The sequence below is a fragment of the Idiotropiscis lumnitzeri genome, chromosome 13 (assembly GCF_059441095.1).
Source record: "Idiotropiscis lumnitzeri isolate Australia: NSW breed Sydney's pygmy pipehorse chromosome 13, RoL_Ilum_1.0, whole genome shotgun sequence".
Classification (NCBI taxonomy): domain Eukaryota; kingdom Metazoa; phylum Chordata; class Actinopteri; order Syngnathiformes; family Syngnathidae; genus Idiotropiscis; species Idiotropiscis lumnitzeri.
Window position 1 is genome coordinate 9,318,730 of NC_142403.1, and position 21,876 is coordinate 9,340,605.

General features: G+C 39.0%; 1 protein-coding gene across 2 annotated transcripts in view; it reads right to left on the reverse strand.

Annotated features, from left to right (window-relative positions):
• The window catches only part of ptprsa (protein tyrosine phosphatase receptor type Sa), a 199,558-nt gene extending 179,603 nt beyond the window's left edge, over window positions 1-19,955 (reverse strand). For both annotated transcript variants that reach the window (XM_088313263.1, XM_088313262.1), the window contains exon 1: window positions 19,623-19,955. The gene's annotated coding sequence lies outside the window, so the exon portion shown is untranslated. The remainder of the gene's footprint in view (window positions 1-19,622) is intronic.
• Between the last annotated feature and the right edge of the window lie 1,921 nt (window positions 19,956-21,876).

Below are 21,876 nucleotides of genomic sequence, written 5' to 3' on the forward strand. Positions count from 1 at the left end.
AGATCCAAATGCTGGTTAATCCCTTCAATTAAAAAAAACAACTGCCTTTAAGGAATCAGTGTCTGGGTGCAAAGTGTTCTTCTGGCATTACAGTTGAGTGTTTGGTATGCTCTCCACATTCTAGCTTCACGTCTGATCTCTTTGGAGCAGTCCTTCCACCTCGACTGTAGACGGGCTCGATTATGTTCAAGGCTGGAACATCCCAAGGGAAAAATTTTTCATCTGCACTCGGGAACCTAGTCAGTCATTCCGTTGCTTTCGGGACATGTCGACCCAGGTCATTAGCATCAATTGTGCCTGTCTGCATTGACATAAGCATCTGTCCTCCTTTATTAACCTAAAAAATTAATGGAGGTCAGAATTGTCTCGTATGTCTTGGACTTTCCAATGTGACTCAAATCCATCTATTTATCCATCAATTATCTGTAGTGTCTATCTTGCCTGATGTTGCTGAAAGTTGAAGGCTGTACCGGCTGACAGTGAGCATGAGGTAATATACTGAACAGCATCAGACAGTCAAGGCTTCCACTGATACGAATTAAAGTTGGCTTAAGCCAGTGCTTCTCAATTATTTTTCTGTTAACGCCCCCCTAGTAAGAAGAAAACAATTTGCGCCTTCCTCTCCCCCTCCACCCACTCTCTGCCGCAACTAAAAATAATAGTATTTTAATTGCAAAACAAACCTAAACTGTAGAGTTAATACTAAATAGGCAAGGAGAGCGCCACTGCCAACTACTGGAGTGGATGTGCAATTACAGTTTATTGGAGTCCGTCGGGAAAAAAAGTACATTCCCCAGGGTCACACATGCCACCCTCAGCATCGCACCGCGCCCCCACAGGGGTGCCCGCCCCACTATTTGAGAAGCATAGGCTTAAGCAAATGTTATGCAAGCATCCTCTGTAGTGGAAGCTGTGTTTTAATTGTACTTTTTTTTCATTACAAGTTAGCTTCCACAAAATGTTCCATCTTAATTTGATCGATCCAGGAATATTTATACACATCCGTTTGCAGTGCAAGATGAGGCACAACCGTTAGTTCGATATTAATCAACGGCAAATTAAAGAAATAGTACTATCGTTTGAATCAGGGGCGTCCAAACTAGTGCTGAACAATTAATCAAATTCATTTTCAAATCATAAATTTGCAATTTAGGGGTATATTCTGCCATGACTTGGAAAAGGCATGCTGCAGCACTTTGGGTGGCATGACCTTAAAAACAGATCTGGCCGTGCGCATATTTTCGTAGAGACTTAAGCCTGCTTCACACGTAATGATTTTTCAAATCTTAAAAGCGTTTTTATCTTTGTCCGACATGCACATAAAAAATATCGAGTCTTTAACAGTTTTGGTGGGATTGTGTGTGGATCAATACAGCTCCCCACACACAAAAGATTATTTTAGATTGTCGGCCCTGACTGATTTTGAACTCTATTATTGGGACAAATCCACTTTTAACACACCTCACACAAAAGGATAATCTTATAAGACATAAGAATGTCAGGTGTTTGACGTCCTTGGTCAGGAAGGGGCGAAATCTGGACAATAACAGCCCGACTGTCTTTATGTGTGTCTCAAGCCTTAAGCTCCAGCGGTGAAACATCACATTGCACATTTTGATTCAATCAACTGCTTCCGTGCTTTGCTGGTGACTTTGGCGGACTCGTGCTGAAAGCTTAGAGTTTGTCTCAGAGTGCCACCCTCAACTACTGCATATTAGGTGACACGGCTGGAAAAGATAAGAAGGAGGAGAAATTTGCTGTCATCTCTAACTTCTTCGTTTTCACGCAATATTTGGTAAGACGTGTCGCTGATTTGAGATAGTTTGCTCCACTTTGTGGTCTGTGTCAAGGAGATCATATTATGGATTGCTCTTGTTTTATTCTGAATATAGGGACGTGCTTCTGTTGCTGCTCAGTACACTGGCAAATTTATTGTAGTGGAAAACAGGGTTGTAGGCCAGCAAAAAAAAAAAAATCTCGATTTTTTGTATGATCACCAAGATCACCATATACCACTACTTTACATTTAAAATCTCGATTTTAAAAACTACGTAGAATTGCTTCTCATATCTTAACCGAGACTGAAGAATGTCAAACTGGTCCTTGCTTATTTATTTTTCTGGAAGAAAAGTTTGGATACCCCGGGTCTAAGAAGGTATATTTTGCCGGAGGGTACGCCATTTTAATGATGCTCTTACAATCATGATGATCTTCAATAAATTAAATTCACCTCGACACTCATCTGTACTTTACTAATTGTAGTTCATTTTGTTTTCATTTAAAATATTTCCGACAAATAGTCTCTGGTTGTAAGATTTAAAATTTCAAAAATATTTTTTCTATATACTTAACAATATTCTGTTGCCACACATAACGTCACTTTAGAAGCGCGGAATATTTTTGAGCTGTTTATCAGACATTTACTAAGCGCCTCATCATGAAAGGTTTATTCCCTCGCGTTGTCGTGCCAAGATCTGGCAGGCGCCATGAAACCTTCCACTCAGTCACCAAGGTTAGGTGAATGACAACACTGCGTAACTGAGACACATGAGGAGGGATGAGAGCCATTGAGGGAATTTACAGTGCTCAGTCACGTCCATTTTTCTATGCCTTTCTTCTGTCTGTTCTTTTGAATTCCAAGCCAGCATTTTTGCACCGCATTCAAATCTCAGTTTTATTATTTTGTACGTTTTTTTTTTTTAATCTAACATGGAAAAGTATATGTACATTATACACTGAAGCCACCATTAAACTCATAGTTCTGGTGGTTGTGAAAAGTAATGTAAAATGTTATGCATGAATAATACCGATGCAATAAGCAAGTGTTGTATTTCAAGAGAAACCATTTATTTTACAAAGGTCCTACTGCTAATGTTAAATATTAATATTCCTTGTACTTATTTGCATAACCCATTTTCAATGAGCAGCCCAATGTGATGTAATTGCGCCAAGTCAATATTTATTATTCTGCATGACCTTAGTTTGATGCTACGGTACGCAAACAGACCCAAATCACCTACATTACAGGATATAATAAAATTTGTGCAAAGTCCACTAAAACGGAGTCCCACCGACATGGAGTTCATGTTTGGGTATGCATTCAAGACGTATGATATAAAGCACACATGAGAAGCCACAATTAACACACTGAGCTGCATTCCCTGTTGGGCAAGCCGGGGAAAACCCCAAGGGGTCACTGGCCTGTCGATTTGCTCCGGCGTCTCTTTGGATGTGAGACTGGAAGAGGAGCCATCAATCAAGTTTCATCTTGTACTACATCATATCGTGAGTGAGAGCGTCAAAAAGCCGTATGATTAATGCCATGCCATTTCTCTCTCCCACCACACAAGATGTTTCAGCATCTATCGTGTCGCAAAAATATGCACTTACACTAATATCAATATATATCATATCGATATGGGCAGATATGTCTAAATGCATTATTTTTGTAGTGAGAGGATAGTTTTTGTCATTTTGCTGCAAATACATAACTCAAAATGTATACAATAACTTCCTACTATTTTCAAATTGAACAAATGAACAGTAGAAATAATGAATTAAAGCTATTTTAAAGGAGTATATCAAAACACCAAGAGTAAGTAAGATCTTCTGCTTATTAAAAATATCCATCCTTTTTTTTGCATTTTATTATATTCCACATGGCATTTCAATGCTAACCTTAAATACTTTTCACAAAGGTTAAGATCTGTCTAAAATTAAAAGCTCCTCTGATTCTTCCCTAATAGTCCTTTTCAACCGCTTTCAACCATGCAGCTGAATTAATACAATGTGGATATGTTCCATTGTGGCTTGAGCGGCATAGTAGGCCATTAAAAGCCCCACACTCAAGTGGGTTCATTTTTTTTTTTTTTTTTTTTTGCCAGGCCACAAAGGATGTGGTGAGCTTCTAGGCCGCATGTTAATATGACCACAGCTCAATGCATCGTTGATGTACTGTCTGATTTTATGAAGCAATGATGGTAGTGAGATAAAGGTTCACTGCTGACCGCACAAGTCGTTAGATCATGTTTTCACCAGAGAAGTAGGAACACTAAATAAAAAGCAGCTTTTTTTTAATAAAATAAAAACCGAAAGAAAACTAGTGTACACTTTTTTATGATAAAGATTCAGATATCCAGATATGACATGCTAAACCATGCAAGATCCTTGTTTAGTGACTACTCTCAGGCAACGATTTATAATTAAAATTGCTTGAGTCAATTGATCTTATTATATTTTGTAATGAAAAAAACCATCTCCATGATTTTAGGAAAAATTTAAAATAAGGGCCAATATGATAATATACAATTATTAAATCCAAATGTGTGGTCATCTCATATTATTGCATATAAACAACAAATTGATAGATAACTCATTTCAAAACCAGAAGCCAATGAAACGTGTTCAACTATTATTACATTATTTTTAAATGCTCTTTAAATGTTATGACAATTTAGATTTTTTGTTATTTTTAGCAAACATGATTTGCGTTTGCAGACCTCATTAAAAGATGTGGCGGGCTGGATTTGGCCCCCGAGCTGCGAGTTTCACACCTACTGTGTAATAAAGGGAAAATAGGAAAGTGTATTGTGAAAAATGACATCAATTATCAAATTAACAACCCACAATATGCGGAAAGTATACAGCATAGTTACTGTGCAAGAGCATTGAATGCCATATTTGATTACCTCCATTTTTTTCAGCGATTGCTGCTCACCACTCATTTTTCATAAAGTGAAGCACTTTTCACAAACCACCTGTCGAAGCAGCACTTTGTCCAACAAGTTTTTTTCCACATTAGTCACATCTCAGTAGCTGTTTACAACAACTATTGAATGGGACATGTCAAAAGGAGCAGCAGAAAAATATGTAGTGGTATGCCCTAGCTCAAGTGTTTTTTTTTTAGGGACGATCTGTCTGTTACTCTGTCCCAGTCTGGGCGGGGCACCCCTGGCCCTGGGCCCCAGACTATCACTCAGGCTGATGTATAGGTCCACAGGGTACAAATGAAACCTGTCACAACAAGGGTAATGATGTCAGAGTCACTATAGCTCACCTCTGAAGGAGCAGAGGGAGGGAAACGAGCGGTTAGGAGGGTGAGAGGAGGGCTTAAGCGAGACGATGGAAGAAAGGGAGGGAGGAAGAGATGAGCATATGGGAGGGATCAGGGTGGATGAGGTGGCAGAGGGAGAGTGCAAAGAGGACAGGGGAAGGAGGAAGATGGGGAATTGTGCCAAGAGATGAGGGCAAAAAAGAAGAAGAGGCATTGGAGGACGAAGGGGAAGTGTAAAGAGATGAGCAAGTAAATAATTTGATGGTTGGGAAGGGTGGTTTTTACAAGATTATAATTCAAGCAAATACCAGTTAAAAGCTTCACAAAAAAAATATTAGCAGAAAAAATGCGATTAATCGCAATTAAGTAAGGATTTTTTGGGATTAATTAGTTTCGGTCCTAGCAAAAGTTAGAAAAGTTAGTTGGATAGAATGAATGCGTCCATTTCCCATCCTAATATCCTCTCCATTCGCTTCTGTTGCTTCAACGACTCTCTTTGACTCTCCCTCTATCCTCCGTTGTCATTGACGTCATCCTCTCTGTCACCCCGCCCACACTGAAAGCTGTAACTTCCTGCATCCTTCCTGCTTTCTTCTCCTTGGCAATCTCTCTCCATCTCAAGATGAAGCCACTAATGGATTGGAAGTCTTGTGGAAGAGGCAACAGTCATTTAAAGATTAATGTCAGGCACGGTAAACTGAAGGGCAAGTCACCACATCCTCTCTGTGTGTCCGGTGGAGGACAAGCATATGTCATCTCGGAAAAGATGCCCTCGTCATTATCAGCCATTAGGCAAAGTCTCACAGTTAATGACAGGTGGACTAAATAGAAGATACACCTCTGCAGAGATCAGCTTGGATGGCCTTTACAAGCACACATTCCAAGGTTGCCATTTGATCCGAGAGCTTCACTTCAGTAACGTCCTTAACAGTTTCTTGTATGAATATGTTGGTGAGGCAGCTTGTTAAATATGCAATATCTCAATGTTTTTTTTTTTATCAATAAAGACAACTTGTAATGTTGGTATTTTAACAAGAAACCTAAAATCTTTACATTTATTTTGCTTTTGTGGGCCACATAAAATGCGACTGCCCGAATCTGGCCCCCCCGGCTTCGAATTTGACACTTGCAAGTAAATAATTAATTTATAATTCTTCAACATACTTTCTTAACAACAATTCCCAGGTATCTTTGGCAGCATCTTACAGCATTTCAAAAAGAGTGCAGCAAAACGTGAACAGGGAGATACGTGTTCAGCAAATAGCGGGTAATAGGTTTCCTTGAAAAATAAAATGCAAATAGGTGAATAGTCAACTATGAATATGCAGGTTATTAATGCACCGTATATGCCAAGTGAAAACAGAATTTCAAATAAGAAAAAAATGACGAGAACTGAGGTGTCGCTCCTCCTACCATATACATGGATGCACAAAAAAAGTGCAGAGAAAGCGCATGAGAATCTGAAGGAGCGCTAATTTCTGGAAAACATGCCATTGTCAGAACATGAGATCATCATTAATATGGTGCAGGGAATCTTCATTTACATGCATGGCTAAGTGCTATTGCAACAGAGTTAAACTCGACTCAGCGGTGTGTGAACGATAGCATCTATGATGTGAGTAAGTCCAGCTTCAATACGACTACCATTTTTTTCCTGGAGGGAATGAGGGAGGCATTTATTAGTTCAAGTAGACAAAGCACCTGGCAACCAATTAAAAATGCATCTATTAGGGAATATGGCATATAAGCTGATAATGTGCTAGAAAGCACGCTGACAGGGTGGGAAGCTCCTGCACTCATTATGTCTTGTCAGGTTTTATGGCTTAAACACATTCAGTACGTCTGTGTGGGATTTTAGACAACCAGTTCAGTAGTTCACAGTATTGCTGAAAAATGTTCAATTAAAGGCACTTGAACTTCTTTCAACTTCCTGAACTTCATTGAGTACATTTGATATTTTATGCAAACATGTTTTCGTCGTGCAGTGTGCATGCAGGTGGGAATTCCACCATGAGGCTGCTCACATTTGTGAACAAGTTGTTGCCAGGTAGATAGAAACCAAGTGCGGAACAATAAATAGGTAAGTAGGACAGAGCTGTACTTTGATGACAGGAGGATAGTATACAGTGTTTCCTAATTTTTTGCTGGTGACACGTTCCAAGCCCCCCTAACATCAGTGAATTTCCGTGAAGTAGAATTGGACCCTTTTTTCATTATTTTTATTTATTTATTTTTTTTTGCCTGGTCCGACTTATAAGGAAAAGAAATGTGTCAAAATATTGCAGTAAAACTCGAATACTTGAAATTATGGTCACAAATGGAAATCCTCAATGGAGTGAATCCGCAATAAGCAAACCACAAAGTAGTGATTCGTCCTTTTTCTGTTTTGAGATGACCCCTAAAATATTTCTTTTTACTCAGCCAAACCATGTTCGGTGTCCACAATCTTCAGCAAATATCGACATATATCTGCCGATGAAATGATGGCTCAACTATGGTGTAGGTGCCACTTCTCCTGGATGGTTAGATTTGGGGATTCTATCAAACAGAACTGAAGAAGCCTTTTAAAACATGATCACTTAAGAAAGACAATAAAAACATTATTCATGAAGGCTCTCAATGTCATTCTCTGTATCGGCTTCAGAGGAGTATATTTAAAAAATTATTTGCGACATCACTGTGGGATTTCCATAATATTAAGTCTATGCACAAAAAATGTGTTTCTTAACTTCCATAACTGTCTTGTAACTCTGTGACTTTATTCAATTTTATTGGTACTTGTCAGCGAGCCCCCGATATTATTTTGGAATCAGACACAACACAAAAAAAAAGAATGAATGTGTGATATGAATCATACCGTACGAAATAGGCCACACCCTTCAAAGTGATTCCGTAGATTCCTGTTCTGCAACAAAGACTTAAAGCTGCATACTGCAGGATTTTGCCCCAAAACTCACACTTCTTATAAATAGCAGATTAACACTTTTGCTATTCCATATGGATATTTTTGCAAGCTTGAGGAAAGTAATTTTCAGACTGGAATCAGGTTTGAATTTCCCTTGCTCTTTCCGTGGTTTGTGACGTCATACGCATTCTCGTAATTGTCTCGGACCAGAAATTTGAGCAGTGGAGAGTACTGACATTGGAGTTGGGATTGAAAAGCGATAAAGAAATGGTTTTCTTTCTACTTCCAAGAAGTAGTGATATGGTCATTCAGAATATGCGTCATGCACTTGAAGAAAGGAGTGTGCAATTTCATTTTACCGTAGGTGGCAGTGGCAACTAGAAACTCAAAATTCTGTGTAATGCATCCTTGAAAAAATTAATTAAAAAATAAATAAATTAAAAAATAGGCATGCTCAACGGGAAAATATGCAAATTTGAACCAACCGCCAGTATTTGGCCGGTGTTGGCCATCCCGGCTGGGAGCAACCAACCAAAGATTATGATTCAGCGCTGGACGACCGCCCCAAGTTGACGACAACTTTTCATTGCATCACAGCCACACACAAACCCCAACTTTTAATTATCTGTTTTAAAATAAGTTCATTCCATATTTATGATGTTGCTCCATTTCAGACATAGATAATAAAAAAATATATTTAAAGGCCATGACTGTACTTTTATGGAGACCTAGAAAAGCATTGGAAGCAATGAATTTCATGAAAATAGCAACCCTAATCCTAAACCCCCTTTTAAAATTACTGTTATTCATTTATCTTGTGATTTAACAAGTCCATGACTCGACCAGGAAAAATAATGCAAGCTATCGGAAGGGAATAAAATGGAAAATACAGAGGTGTCGCTGAAAGAAGAATTTAAGGGAGAGCCCAGGATGAATCAACCAAGAAACACAAGGGAATGATGGACAAAGAATAAGGAGGGAAAATGCACTTAATTGTCACAAAGCATGGATGGACAGACAGACAGTTTTTTTTCCCCCTCCTCTTCACGTCACTTAAAGCAAAAGTTCAAGGTTTACAGGTGGCGATGGAAAACGTAGACATATTAGAGTCGGTGGCAGAAAGGTTGACATTTCCGCTCACCGTGTCTGCCTGCTGTCTGTCTTCTTGAGTATTTAGCCTGGCTGCTGCCTACAGATGACTTCTTTTATTTACAAACGCTGAACACACAATGCAGTGACCTATCTCCCCTTGCGCACTCGCATAAGCACATTGTATGAAGGTTTAAATGGCGTGCCTGCGTTTGTGTGTGTGCAGTGACAGAGATGAATCAAAGTGATGAACTGGGCAGCTTTGAAAAATCGGCATTCTTATTTGGGGTTCGTCAGGGGTCTGACTGATTTATTGAGCAGGAAGTGATGGAGGGGAGTGTCCTCCTTTTTTTCCCATTCAGACAAAATGGAGCCCGGTGGGTAAAAAAAAAAAAATAAAATCAATGCCTTTTCTTCTTCAGTGACTTTGAAGTTTCAAAGTAGTAAAAGTGGAAAAATAATGTGAAGGGAGATGTCAAAATGATGTGACGGAAAGCAAAAGGGAATGGTCGCTGGAGTTAATGGCTGAGTGTTTCAAGATTAAAATGAAGGTCACAACAATGACAAGAAATCTGTGTGAGGCCCATTTTCACTTTTGAGTTTGAATATCATCTTGCCATATCTTGTGCAGTCTTCTTGCGAAACAAATATCTTTCACATATCAATGCAAGGAAGCATTGCTGAGGTCGCTGGTATTAAATGTCCAATAAGTACAGGGACAATTTAATCATAAATTGTTCTTCGTTTTCTGTAGCCTAGATTTATAAAATGATAGCCATTTAAGTCAGGAAGGTAAGAACAATAATTAAAAAAGAAAACAAATAAATAAATAACTGTAGAATATTCACATTTCGTTATAATAAACAATTATACCAGCTTTTAATTTCAAATTCCCAAATATTCAGTACTTCTTTTATCTCTTCCATAACTACATTCCATGCATGAGATTGTAGCGACTAAAACGAAAAAGAGGCTCGGATAGACGAGGGAAAACACAGCAAGAGTAACAAGCGTGAGAAAGGAGTGAGAAGGCTGATGGAGAATAAGAAGCAGATAAGTTCACCTCTCATTAGCTGGCCTGCCACACACGAGACCGCATGCAATGCAGAGTCCAACAACGTGAATTAAACAAAGAGCCAACTACCTCAGAGGAAAGCAGCCCTGCCAGCACTTAGCCAGGCATCATAAACAACCAGCTCGCATTTGTCACTGACTCTTCACCCAGGCAAAGAGACAGCTCAAATAAATTAAATAGCCTTCTTTCTCTCAGCATTCTCCTCCTGCCACCACAGCTGTTCTGAGCTGAATCTGCAAGCCTGAATTTGCAAAAAAAAAAAAAAAAAAAAGGGCGAGTACAGGAATCAGAGAGACTACATATTATTATTTTTGGCATCTACCTTAAGCAATGACAAATACTACCCTGGTTCATTTGACACCTCATTAACAAAGAAGCAACTCTGAAACAAAAGTGCAATCAGACAAATAATGAGTATAATCCTCTTGAAAAGGATCTCAGACACAATGATAGGTGTTTGATTACATATTTCATATACAGTACATGAAACTTTTTCGGTAGAACAGAAACTGTGGTTTTTGTCCAAGTTGTCCAAGCTCACGTAACGACAACAATGTACACTTACTCACAATTCACATCAGGACCATTTTGTGGTGCTGTGACAACTGACATGAAGTTAGTCGAATGGCTATACTAACAATGACTATAGTCAAAAAGTGAAAGAAGGCAGGACTAACATTGAAACAAATCATTTTAAAATCTCAACTGGACACTTTTTGTGAATTGAGCAAAAGGGAGCCCAACCATTTTTGCAGATTTTTCTTTTCAGTTTAGACCAAAGTCCAAAATAAGACAACATCAAAAGGAGAGGATAGTATGTCATGTCGGCCGAATGCAGTACAATCTATGCCTTAAAAACCAAATATATAACTATAGAATTTTGAAAGCAATTGAACAAAAATAATCACACTGATGCGTTTTTCTTTTTTTTGTTAGTGTGCAAATAACAAAAATATTTCCACCCACATTAGTAGCACTGAATTTGCCTCCGCCCTGCCATTAAAACCTGCTATTGAGCTAGCCTCTGGAGAAAACACAGGTTTGTTAATCTAGCTAAGGCAAAACAATTACTAGAAACCAATAATCAATGACGGTGGACAAACAATACATTGTAGGTGTAGCTGTTTCCGGAAAACACCAAGTGGAAAGAAATAAAGTGGTGCTAATGAAACAGAAATCTCTCCATGCCATCAATAGCTAATAGCTATGCTGCTACACCATTTAGCCCATCAGATTAGACTGCTATCGTCTTTGTTAAAGCTATAGACTTTACTAGGTAAACACCTCACCAAAAATAGAGCAAACAGGAAATATTTGTATGGCCTTCTGCGCAGTTTTTTGTTGATAAATGTACAGTCTTAGTCCAAAGTTTGGATAAATAGTCATGTCAAAAATAAACAGCCAGTCATTTAGCTGTACAGCAAATATCATAATCATTTGTTTCCTTGAGTGGGTGACGGGTGGAAGCACAAGACGGTATTGGGAATTAACGAACAACAGAAACTGAGCTCCGTGATGAACACCAGGGGAAATCAGGTAAAGCATATCTGTCTGGTTTTATGAGAGCTGTGTGCAAGCTTCTAACAGCAGAATAAAACAGCCCGAGCACACTGAGGAGTTGATCATATGTAGAGCAGTTCTGATTGAACAGCTTTGGGATGCAGCCCAAAGTGGTTTGGACAAAAATTGGAATCTACAGATCTTGTATGAGATTAATTCCTTTTTTTATTCTCGGAACAGGTACAGTAATTTCCTTTAGAGACGACATTGTTCCAAAACCTTAGCCCAGCAGAAGAGATCACATTAAGCTGTAAGCAGCCAGGCTGAGATCTCTTCACTTATCACAATAGCAAGCGTAACTCTGACGTGATCAATAGTTGTTCATGACTTGCTTTCAAAAGGTCCCATCCACCAACCTCTTCCTAGATGTCTACCGCTGCCTCATTTCCAGTCACGTCGTCTTCTCTGTCTCATCTATAATTCTTCCCTCCTCTACATGCCAGTTCACTTCACTTCAGTCTCGTGCTTGCCCCTTATTTTCATTTACTACACATTCCAATCCTCAGGATTTTTTCCACCAGTCCCTTTCATGCTGCATCCTGTTATTTCTTTAGGGTATACAGCAAGCGGCATCCTTTATTGTCTTCCAAGCATCCTTACTTCCCATATTCTCGTTATTTTATCTCCTCTTCTTCCTGCTTTTCTCTTTATACCTTCCTTTTTTTGTGTCCTCCATGCAGTCATATTCTTTTTGCAGCATTATGTTGAAAATTCATATTCATGAGGAAAGTGCTACCTTTTTGGCTTGTAGATGCCTTAAATCAAATCCTAACCCTATCAGGTAGCATTCTCCCCGTGCCATGAGTGAAACTCGGTCACTTTTCAAGAAAAGCACGACCAGCATCTTGTCCTGCATCTTCTACAATGTCTTCTTCTGTCTCCTCTGCTTTCCTGCAAACCACTGTTCACAGGTTTATTGGCGCACATTGTTGCATCTCAACGGAAGCTTGCACAGCATTCTGCCATTAATAATTGAAGAGGCCCCACATGGCCAGGCACACTCAGTCTAAATGGATTGTTCTGGGAGAGATCAATGCTGCCTGTGAGGGTTTTATTAGGCCCTGCAGAAGGAACGTCCAAGGACATTGTCAACGCGTGCGTCTCTCTCTCTCTTAATTGCGCCTTGGTATTGCGTAACACCTCCTCCCTCTTTTCTCCCTGAACAACATACCCACATCCGGGAATCGACTCGGCGACTGACGCCTTACAGTATGAATCGAATTAAAAATAAATGATTTTCCGACTGTTTGTGATGTCAATGATGCAAGCTAAACAGGCCGAGACAGTGTTTTGTCTTTTGCGGATTATTGTTGGATGCATCATCCTCACCCACCTGGCATGACACAATCACCAAAAGACCCGAGGAGACGTGGGCAAAGGATAAGAGAAGCGGGGGAACGTGAAATGCTTCCATGACCTTCAAGACTTACGACCTTTGGGGGTGCTTGATGGCTGCACAGGCAAATAACCCTCAGCAGGACTCTCCACCGAGGAGATTTGCATCTTTCTCCCCCGTGGAGTGGTTTTCTAACTGTCGACTCTTCACAAAGCAGAAATAATTGCTTTGTTTTTTGAACCCTTATCTGGTGTCCTCAAATTCTAAATGATGCATATTTATACTGTTCATCCATTTACTGTCAACAGAGACAAACGATGAATGAAAGCAATTTTACCGCATCGCTGTTTTAACAATTGGCTGGTCTGCAGTTTATTTAGACCAACGACGAGGATTTATCGAACAGTAAAGAAAATAAGTGCAGTCAACCTTGGGTAATCGACGGATAGATGATTGACAATAGATCAAATCTGAGCAAAATGTTCATAGGAGACATTAACAAGATGTTCCTCTGCTTCATAGTTATTATGCTAGTTTTTTTTGTTACTCTGTCATTGTTGTTTTTAAACATGAGTCTTTTTGGTTGCCTTTTCATTTTGATTTGGCAATTAAACACTTTTTGTTAAAACCACTTCCTGCCTGACTTCCCTGCATTTGGGGTCCTCCAACATGCTGAAACCCAAACCTGACGGTACAGACTAAATTAGAGCTACATGATCTTTTTCCATGTATAATAAAAGCGCAAGTCCTCACAGTGTAAGAAAATGATCTCGAAGTATGAGTTTGTAATTGTTCTGCATTCGGTGACTCAATGTTTCAGCATTAAAACATGCAATAACTGCAACCGTGACCAGAGTAAAGAGTTTTTGAACGCTGAATCTGGCTTACACTCACTCAGCAATCAGAAAGTGCTGGTGAAATGAGATGAGGTTTATTCTCTGTCAACTTTTTGTGATGGTTCTTAAACAATTGAACTTTTTGAATGTAAATTGGTTACTGTACTAAATTTTTAATTCTGAAAAATCATTTAAAAAAACATTGATTGTCTCCTGTTTATAATTAAAATAATTTACTGGTATGGTCTGAACATGTTCTATAAATATTGGCAAATCACTAAATATTGTTTTTCGTGAAATCATATCATATACCTTGCTTCAGAGCTCAAAATTACACCAAATAAATGATAGTGATTTTCCTGCAATAAAGAGTGCAAAGACTGTTGAGTGCCTCAACTTAGCATTTTTCAAGTGAAGAGCCATCGCTTGTTTCATTTTTTTATGAGCCAAAATTTGAATTACAAAGTGGTACTTAAATTATGTGAAGTGAAAAATAAAAGAGAGCCACAATTGCCGATGCAATTTCAGTCATTTGTTGAACGGTCTCAATATTTCTCGCACAAATACAAGCTAAAAACTCTTTCAAGGAACATGTACAATAACTGCTCATGTGCAAAGCGGTCCACCGAATTTGGAGTGAGACCTCTTGACGACACAAACGTCAAGAAAGAAATACTGCAGTGTGTGTGATTTTCAATTTAATTACACTTTATAAAACCAGTTTACTTCTTCACATTCTCTTTTCTTATGTTTTATTGAGGCAACAAATCACACTATAAAGTTCACTGTACACTTTCACTGCTTTTACAAACTCAAAACCTCTTCATAATCTAAAAATGTACAAAATTTGCCAAGTAAATAAAAATGCAGTGGGAAAGTATCACAACAAGCGATGTTAGGTCATTATCAAACTTTTTTTTTTAGAATAGATTATTCTATCAATTAAGCTGATATTTTATTTCATCCATCCATTATCTGCTCCGCTTATCCTCACGAGGGTCGTGGGGAGCTGTAGCCTATCCTATAGCTGTCTTCAGGCAGTAAGCGGGGTACACCCTGAATTCCAAACTTTTTTTTCCGATTTATTTTGTATCATTTAGTGATACAAAAATAACTATTAAACAACAATTAAGTAACGTCACGTGAGAAGATTGAATTTGTACTTGCTAATTTCTTTGAAACTGATTTACTGATTTGGTCATGGTTTTCCAAAGTAAAAGCAAATGTCTCTTTTTGATTGAACACAAAAAAAATAAACCGTCGGCTTTTCATAGAAAAGTTACTGTGAGAATTTTAAATCAGAGGATTGGGAAAATTAAGCTAAACTACACGATAATACAATACAATCGTGATAATAGGTGCTTGTCGATTAGTTGTGTATCAGTAGCACATTGCACGGCAAGTTGAAGCGGAAGCGAAGCTATTCCTTTGACGGAGTGGGAAGATGGTTATTTCAGATCGAAACACAAGCCGTGTACTGTGACGTGTAATCTTTGTGACATGGCCCTTGCTCTCCACCAAAGACTCCCAGTTTGAAGCCACATAGGACCAAAACGAGGTGAAATGGTATGTAGCAAACCAGGGGAGCCTTTGACTCAAACCAAATGAAGGAAATATTTTTTTTGCTCTCAAGGTGTCTCAGAGCGTTTAAGAAATATTTGTCTTATTGTTGTTTGTCTTAAATGTTTGATTCTCAAGAGAAACAGAAAAAAGCCTCTGTCTTGTGCTTCCCATCCCAAAAATTTGAAACAGAAATTTACGTGTATTTTTTATAACTATTATCTTCATCAAACAAAACCGAAGCTTATAGTCTTTGTTACTTTCGAGGAAATGCATCTTGCATTGCGCGCTCAATCTTACTGGCATCTTTGCGTGTTCCAGGCAAGTGTGTACACATCAAATCCATTAAAGTGTCATGCTTTACAGTGAACTCAAACCAGGTCAATGTTTGTGGAAAAGGTTGGAAATAGTGCATTTTGTGGCCTCATTCTGTTAGTCAAGACCTTCTCTCAAGTACTTTTGTCAGAGCAATTTCGAATGACAAATCGTCGTTCAAAAAGCACAAGGACAATTTCGTCTCGCTCTCATTTTTCAATATTCCAGAAACCATTTACATATGGATTTGAGCACCATATGCTTGCTGACAATTAGACAAAGGGCTGAATGCAGTAAAAATGCTCAAACACATTATACAGTAGATTTGATTATTTATGTAATAAATAACCTAAAGTAATTCACCCTTAGAGATCCTTCCTGTGCTTTTTTCCCTTCAGCCCAGCAACAATCTTTAATTGGTTATATTTGCCCTGACTGTCACCTGGTGTAAAAACATACAGCCTTCATATGTTGGCAGATGGCTGATGTGGTGAAGGCAAGGTTGGGATAAAAAGGGACATTCGGAGATTGCCATTGTGCTGCTCCAATTTTCCAACTGTGCCAAAGGCCGGAAGAAAAAAATAATGGGAAATAATAACCTGCTGCTCACCTGGAGGTGACAACTAACAAGCGTGTAGATCTCTCCTACGACACCGTAAACATTGACAAAGCTCTGTGGCCATCAACAAGCCTTTCTTTCTTTTTGGTCCTCTCGACTTTGGCATTAGGGTCATCATAAATGTTTCTATCTATTAATTGGTCTCATGGTCACTATATGTCGCTGGCAGAAATAGATGCACTTTTTCATTTTTGTACCAATTAAGTGAAATTTCCCATGGCAAACTTGCAAACCTCTTCACTGCACACTGTGGTAGGTAATCACTGATATTATGTCGTTGATTTTATAACTGTCCATCATAAACACCCAATGGCGAAAATGCAGCCTTGATAAGGGCTAAATAATTGTAACCCCAAGAAATAAACTAGGCTGCTTGGTGAGAAAGTGTCTTGAAACTTTTTTTTCAAGCAAAACTTTGGTTCAGTTTTATTATTAATTTAGTTATTTTTTTACGAGGCCACTTTTAAAAGAACTGTGGCTCGGTCTATAAGGACATTAAATGAAAAAACCCTCACAAGCCTTTTCTCCCCAAAAAAGTTCGTTTTTGTGAACAAGCAATGTATTCACTAATTGCTGGATTTCCTTCAATGTTTTGCGTGTTTATGCCACACTAGAGATGAGAAAATGAAGCTTCAAGATGCTTCATGAACCAGTTCTATTTTTTTAACTCCTCTAGATGGTACCATTGATTTAAAGATAGGGGTTTACGAACCGGCAAGTCAGTGCCTTTTCAGCGCTATGTGGATAGAGTGCCACCTAGAGGAGACAAAAAGTACAACTTGTTCATGAAGCATTTTGAAGCTTCATTTTCACATCACTATGTCACACTATTAATGTAGCTAACCTCTCCCCTGTCCCCCAATAAAAAAAGCAAAGCAAACCTGCCATAACTCTCCCATTTGTTTACCATTACCATTTTTACTGGCCAAAAATAGGTTGACCACACACATTGACTCCTCAAAAATGACGCTGCGGAGCATGAAGTCTAATTCATCTTGTAGATGCAATAAAGCGCGATATACGTGTGTGCTTCAGTGAGCTTGACACTATGTGCACGGCATTTTAACAGTAGTCGCCTCCACCACGGCCCGAAACAATCTTGGCTGTCCATCTTGTGACAGGTGAGCATGATTGAGGTGCATTACAGCGGGAGAAAACAACGGATGCTTGAACATGCTATCCAATCACCCATCTCATACATAGAGAGTGGCTGCTTGATTGATGGCAAGTCAAGAATCGTGCATGGTGGAAACACACTTGGTCTCAACCAGCTTGGAAAATCCACACCAAACTATAGCGTTACCAAAAAGACACCGAATTTAAAAGGCAAAAGAAAAAGGAGAACTATGAATTAACGCTTCAGATCTCAGCGAAAAAGACATTTTAAATGTATATACCCAACATAACGCCGGGAGAGGAGACGCTTCATAAAATGTATCCAGACCATTAAGTCTGCAAGGACACTAATGGCTGTCCGTCCACAGGCTTCTCTGCGAAGGCAGCAGTGATGTACTCCCTCCTGTCGTGGTGATCATTGCGTGGCACCACATCTTAATAGCAACAAGAAGACTTAAGTAGACATATCCCTGGTTGAGCGATCATGAGAATTATAATTCAAACTGAAGCTCCAACATCAAACAAATCATGTCTTAAAAATCCCAGGGGTGCTCTTGTACATTACAACATGGATCACAATGAAAAACCAGACTGAGAGCATCTCATGGTGTGTAAACGCTATCTCATGCATTACATCATCTGTTGCCCATATTTTAATGACTTCACTGCAGGAGGCCAAACTTTTCGCTGTAATTGAAAGTGAAATATGGAAAAGCAAAAAAAAACTCAAGCAGCGCATGATTGGTTGCCAGAATAAATCTGAGGTGGCATAAGTCAGAATATACAATATATTAGAAAGGGCTGGACTATTTCCAAAGGAGGGTGGGTGCAGGCGGGCAGTGAGTGAGCATACTAATCCACTGCATGTTATATGCCTTGCTTGGATGCCTCCTCCTGGGCACCATAGCAATGAGGTGTTTCTGATGGGATAGTTTTTTTTTTTTTTTTTGGGGGGGGGGGCGGGGAAATTAAGATTTTTTCATGAGACAGAGCATAACCGAAAATTGTAACACACAGCAACATCATAAATTTGATTACATTACATTGCGCTGTGAGCCTGTGAGCCATTCCCAGGCACCGTAAAATGCTTTAACCGAGTTACTGCAGCTCCAGAGGAAAAAAAAAAAATAAAGCCATTTTCTTTTTAACAACTGGGGTGGTGGCAAGATATTGTTCTTTGGGTTTTATGAGCTTTGGGGGCACTCATTGTTATAACAGCAGACCATGAAAAAACGGGAAATTATTTTATTTATTTTTAAATCAATGTTGTTTTTTTCATTATTTTTAATAATCCACACTGTAATAGGTGTTTTATAATTGTGTAAATTAAAAAAAATGCAATTATAAACTTTACAAAAGAAAATCACAATTCCCAACAGTGGATTTTTCTTCACGTGGTTCAAATATCCAACACATCAGTCAAATGTGTCAAGCAATTCAACAAGCCGATCAGCACGGCATCATCACTCATTTGAAAAACATCCTACAAAAGAACCCAAGTTGATCTTGAAATGTTGGAAGTGCAAAACAAAAATGATGAAAGTCCAGGATCTAGTAATGAAAGTCCAACATCTGGGGGGGGGGGGGTATCGGCGTTCTGGTGAGATCCAAGGGAAGATTGTTGGGGAAGCGAGTCAAGTGGGATAAACTGATTGGAAATGGCCATTGAAAAGAATTGTGAACCGAAGCTCACTCATCTCTCTGTTCAAAAGCCTTCATTAAAATCTATTGATCTTTCTCACACGTCTCTGCATAAGTAAGAAAAATGAATTACCACAAAAAAAGCATATTTGCCACTTCTTATTTTTGGATTGAGTGTGGTATCGGAAAGCCGAGTCGCTGGAACTGTCTTTTCAGAACCACGAATGCGCCAATCTGCTTTCTTCCCGTATGCAGACACCTGCAGAAACAAGCGGTGTTGGGAACACATGGATATCCATTTGGGAGAAAACCACGAGTGAGCCCCAAAACACATTCGAACCAATGTCTACTCAAGTGCCCTGGGTGCGGAATTTCGATATTAACGCGCTGCTTGCGCGCTGCAAAACCGAATGGGCACATGCCTAGTGGTCAAATTTAGAGGTGGGGGGATACTCCCGTATCTTGGTTGAAAATCCATAATCGTGGGTGCAAAAGTGTGCACAGGGAGCCTCCTTACCTTTATCAGCCTCGGAGTTCCTTTCTGGTTGTGGCTTATGAGCCGTCACGTCTTCATTTTTAAAACAAGCAGTAATCCCCGAGTTTCTTTTTTTTTTTTCTTATTCTTTTGTGCGTGTGAAAGTGTGCGTCCCAGCGGCAGCTCCAGTCGGTTGACCAGTTCCTCGAGCAGGATAAATCAAAGACTAGGTATATTTCGCTCTATACTTAAAATCCAGCCCAGCGTAGGTTGCTGAGGAGCGCGTCTGTGTTCGGCAGGAGGAGTCGCTCCCTCAGCACCAGCCGCCGTGCGCACTTGGAGGAACCACAAGCGAGTCCGAGCACCGACTGAGGGAATGATGTCATGCGTACGGCCCTCCCTCCCCAGCCTCCCCTCCTCACTTGAAAGCCCCACTGCATGTCTCTCTCTTTCATACACACCTCTTCCCTCGGCGTGCTCTTATTCAATTATTTCCCGCGAGAAAAAACTAACACGGCTGAGAGAGGAAATTTGCCCCTGGACATGCTTTATTTGTGTGACTGTTTTAATGAACAATGAGCATTATGAGAGTCATTCATGTTCCATTATTTTTCAAAACAGCGATGATTTGCAACAGCGCCTTTCATATTTATTTATTTATTTATTTAATTGCAGCGCTCCACTTGACGCGATGAAGTCACGCCGTTCCCCGCGTGGAGCTGGAAGTAAAGCATCGCCAGCAATGTCACCGGGACGGGTGGGAGCGTGGATATGGTGTTGCCAGCACTGTAAACCACTTTAACCCTCTTCCTTCCTCCCCCCAGATCTTACCGATAAAGATGGCCATGCAGAGAACAGCAAGACTCATGATCAATATCACGCTCCATTACACGGCAAAGACAAAGCGCTTAAACCAACGTGTATTTAAGTGCAAATGTGTTATGGTAGAGATGTTTATAGTGTCGCTTGTAAATGTTTTAGTTTGATTAAATAAAAATAATAATAATAATAATAAAAAACACGAGTGACTGCTGAAAGACAAGCATTCACAATGGTAAACTAAATTATTTATTGTCTCACAGAAAAAAATCAAATGGTATTAAGCTACGTATAGACAACTGTTGTAAAAGTCTCACATTACTTCCGTACCCACAAAAAAAAGTATTAGGTGAATGATGTCATGCAATTGTTACAATTACAGTAATGCTCTGCTTGCATTGTAGTATTTGCGTAAAAAAAAAATTCTGTCATTATTTTTACTGTGTGTCAAAAAGTTAGTTCATGCTGAGAGATGGGCATTTATATATTTTTTATTGCGTTGAACAATAACTATTGATTCTACCATGCTGTCTTGTGAAAAACACGTGTCCATTTTTTATCATATTTTTTTTTATGTGAATGGACTTTCCATTTATGTGAAAAGTGTAAAAAAATCAAAATTGGACAGGTTTTTCCACAGTGCAGTATTGATACAAATGCTGCCGTGAGCCAGAAAAGTCAGATTATTTGCTTGCTGTGTCATACACACAAAAAATAGAAAAAGGAACAAGTTATCACTTTGTTAATTTTCTTCGAGTGCATACGCATTTCAACCTAATAAAACAACCTCATAAAATTAAAAAATACAATTAAAATAAAACTTCTGGTGAACTTAAGATCCACTTGTGAAGGAAGGCTTAATTGTGAGAATGGTTAGTTTGTTTTGATTTGCTTCTTTGCCAGTCATCAAAATATTATTCATTATTATTCAATTAAATTGACTTGGGTGGGTGTCCGTTGAATGGCAAGCAAACCCCCTTTTTGTTCAGCACAGTAATATGATTCAATTACTTTTATCGGATTTACAGAATAAAAAACATGTTCCCTTCAAAGTGTTAGCTGGAGCGGTGCACATGTCTTGACTGGCCATTGGACCTTTCATACTGTCAACGTCCTAAAAAATGACTTGATTTTTTTCCATTTTTTCCAAAAAACACAAAACACTGAACCAAATGCTAACTATATGACAAAATATATTTTGGAATGATTTCATTTCATGGGTAGATTTGAATGATCTGTTTAACAAAGGGATGTAGCTGTGTCATGAGTGGATGTTAAGGCAACAAAAAAAAACAAAAAAACAACATTCCCACATTTCAGGAAAAGTCCTTGCTCCATGATTAACAGCCAGCCTCAGAATTCAATGACTCATTCCCAGGTTCTACTCAGTTGTGTAAAAAAGAACTTTCCCACGCATCAGAACTCTGCCAATATTTGAAAGGGGATTGTTTTGAAATGATTTGCAGTATGAAGCAGT